Source organism: Solanum lycopersicum, chromosome 6 (assembly GCF_036512215.1).
Source record: "Solanum lycopersicum chromosome 6, SLM_r2.1".
Lineage (NCBI taxonomy): Eukaryota > Viridiplantae > Streptophyta > Magnoliopsida > Solanales > Solanaceae > Solanum > Solanum lycopersicum.
This window is the reverse complement of record NC_090805.1, coordinates 7325685-7329365: the sequence shown is the minus strand read 5'-3', so window position 1 is coordinate 7329365 and position 3681 is coordinate 7325685. Positions and strand designations below refer to the sequence as shown.

Sequence of the window (3681 nt, the reverse complement as noted above, 5' to 3'; positions counted from 1 at the left end):
TAGATTTTAAAACAATATATGCACAAGTACTTCGAATGTACTGTATATGGCAAAATGCATAAAATGGTATAATGATAATATAGCTATTAGAGCATGATATGTATGACAAAGTAAATTGTAGTAAAAACCTTTAAAGTGATATCAAAAATCATGGACGTGGTCAATGCATGTTGAAAATCATACGAGAAAAGATTTTGATAAAACCTTTAAAGAAAACATAGCTTATTTGTTTGTATATATTAGTAACGGATGATAAACTATGTGATTGATAACATGAAATCTGACGTAACTCTCTCATCGAAAGGGCTCGTTGGAACTGGATTAATACATATTTCTGCAACCTTTTTCCCTTTCAAACCCAACTTACAAATTCAGAGGTGTTACAAATACTCCATTTCATATATATCTTGTAAGAAAATTCAAATCAAAACATGGAGAGATAATATTTGTGTATTTTTCTTCAATAAGTAAGAAAACTAGTGTTCTTCAATCTCTACACTCTATTCGATACAACAATGAACTATTGTAGAGCAACCTAATTGGGGAAGCTGATAATAGTACATAATTACACATATCCCTAAAATAGCTTGGAACCTTCCAAAGAATCTCTTTTTGCATCAAGTATGAAATTGCTATTAACTCTTGTAAGCATAACGTGCACTACATTTGCAAGACGCGAGTGTAATTCCTCTTAGAGAAGGTGTGGGTGTCTCAACTTCTACATTAATGGGACCAGTGGCACCTGTGAAATGCACGTGCAAAATGCTCGACACAGGTGCAAACCTGCTCAATGCATTTGCACCTCCCAGTAGGTTTTTCTTGATGTTTGTTCCTTGCAATAGTGATTTTTTGTTTCAAATCCTTCAATTCTTCGTATTTTAAGGAGTGTCTGCACATAAGAGAACAGGACTAAAAATCATAACATTGCATTAAGACATACCACTAATTCATGAATAGGAATTTAATAAGTTTTGATGTTGGTTTTATTTTTCTTTAAAAGGAAAAAAAGAGTATAATCCTTTTTGAAGAAATCGTCTACCACCATTTACAACGTCTCACAAAATATAATCAAGAAGGCATAAAAGATTGTTACCTTCTGAAGAAATAAAAAAATATTTGAATCATTCAACTGTCATTAGATAAATGAGAGAAAAGAGAGCATTGTTATGATAAGACTTATATGTAGAAAGGGTCATGATTGTTAAGAAAAACGTGTATGAGCACAAAAATATATATGGTAAAAGTAAAGGAAATAAAATGGGAAAATGACGACACCAAGAATTTTATGTGGAAACCCTTCTGAATAAAGGAAAAAACTACGGGTCAAGATGAGCATTTGATATTACTATAGTAAGGAATTTTACACTGTGTAGTCACGAATACAATACTCAAAGTGACTACTACACACTCAAGAGGAACAACACTCTTTTGGTTTCCGTCTTACAAAAATATCGCTCATACTCTATTTTTCTTCACTGACTATTTTCTTGTATAGTCTATGGAATACGTCACTTTGCTCTCAAAATGGTTTTTCTCTCTAACTTGGTGTTCTATACAAATGATCAAGAATGCTGTATTTATAGAAGGATAAAATCATGTCTATGTCACTAATGACATATGTAAATATAGCAAAGTCATGAATGGTTGCAAATCTTACCAATTTGTCAACCACCAAATCTTTTATTTTCAACTCCAATTACTATTCTTTTTTAACAATTGCTTGTACCAATTGAATAGCTAAAGTTGACTAAAAATGGGATTGATTCAACAATGATCACCTGTGAAAGATCTAAAGGACTTAAATTTTATTTTTAAATAATAAATTGAATAATCTTGAACAGTATAGGGGATAGATGAATTTTTCATTTTTTTATAACATTATTACTTAGTTGTTGTAGTAGACAAACAAGACTCATTATCCAATTCAATTTATCAAATTGATTACTGAGGTTTGAATTTTAGCTCTTATCGGTGTATTAATATAAATAACGTATAGGTTTATATGATGGAGTTGAATATTGTCTTTATTGCAAAAGACAAATCTTGAACGTTTAAGAAAATCAGAGTAATTAACCTTGAAAAGACAATTATACTTTAATGATGTTTATATTGTTATGATATATAGACAAGAAAAATTTATAAAAGAATCCGGTTTCTGAGATCATCTATTAGAGTAATCAACTCAGAAATGGAAATATACAAAGTTAAATTCTATGAAGAGTGGAACAATGACCTAAAAAGACTTGAATAGTGGAGATAAAGCGTTTTGTGATGATGCATTTTTACTTTAGTATAAGAATAACAAATTGTGCTATATATATAGAGAGAGAGAGGGTTTAAAAAGATATAAATATACGTACAACCACATCCAATAAAAAGGTTAGATCAGAATAATAACTTACCGGCAACAAGTGAGTTGATTTTTATAGCCTCACCTTTTGGTGTTATTGTCCTAGTTTCAAGCATTCTGTTTTTCCCCTTATAGGAAACATAAAAAAAAAAAATTGCAGCCTCAAGCTCCCTCCATCTATCAAAGAAATGAGTTATGGGAGCAGAGAGAAGAATCCAAAGTAACACGACACGAGAAGAGAAAGAAAGTGTGTTTTCTTTCTCTACTCATTCATGGGAAGAAAAATTGGTTTGGGAGGAGAGGTTCATCCCAATCATCCTATCATATATTTTTTATTTCTAACTGCTTGGGTTGTTGCAATTGTTGGTATAGTTTCTTCTCTTTGTGGTCTTTTGGAAAGAATTAAAGGATCCTCTGAAGGAGAGATCAAGGAAAAGGCCACTCAAGTTGTTAGCACTTCCCCGAATGAGACAGAAAACACAGATGATCAGGAATTAACCGATAAAACAAGTCGTACTGATGACGAAGAAAATATATTGCAACAACCATTGCCGCCACCACCAGCTATGAGGGCAGTTGCTTCTCATAATTTAAGGACTAATTCAATGGCTGCTCCTACTCGATCTAATTCTAGTTTGAAAACTCTACAGAGAAAATTAAGTACAAGTATGAGCATGAAGACTTTTTCAGGGGCATTATCACATCGTCATGACAAAATTAATTCTAAGTTGAAACATGAAGACTCTATTTGGAAGAAGCAAATCATCTTAGGAGAAAAATGTAAAGTTCCAAATCAAGATGACGATGACGACACAATTTTATATGATGAAGATGGAAATAGGATCTCAACTTATCATCCCAAACAACTCAATGTCATGTCTATGTCAAGGCAATCATCAGAGATTGATCCAAATGCAATTCCAAAATGATAGTTTCGTAAAAAGAAGGAAATATAAGAAAGTAGTTAGGAACAAAACACATAAAAAAATCAATGTACAAAGAAATTTTGTTTCTTATGAATATGATGATGAGTTATCCTGGTTTCCTTCAAATTCTTATTTCAATGTTTTGTGTATATAAATTAATTAACTTGTAATTCACATTCTTCCTTCATATGTCTTTTTATTTCATATGATCCATCTTCAAATTTTATGAGGGATCAAATCCCACCACATGCTTACTGTTAAGAATGTACCAATTACATGCTTATATGTCTTGTTTGTTGTTAACTCAGTACATACTTCTCTAGTTGCATGAATGAAAATGACAAATGAAACTAATATATGATAAAGATCCATTATCACACAATCAATTATTTTTAATTATATTTC

General features: G+C 31.4%; 1 long non-coding RNA gene across 1 annotated transcript; it reads right to left on the bottom strand.

Moving 5' to 3' along the window:
* Positions 1-378: 378 nt before the first annotated feature.
* On the bottom strand, positions 379-1552 carry LOC104647794 (uncharacterized). Its single transcript, XR_741829.4, has 2 exons — positions 1094-1552; positions 379-889 (listed from the first exon to the last, which is right to left on the bottom strand). It is a non-coding gene; the product is annotated as an uncharacterized lncRNA (long non-coding RNA).
* Between the last annotated feature and the right edge of the window lie 2129 nt (positions 1553-3681).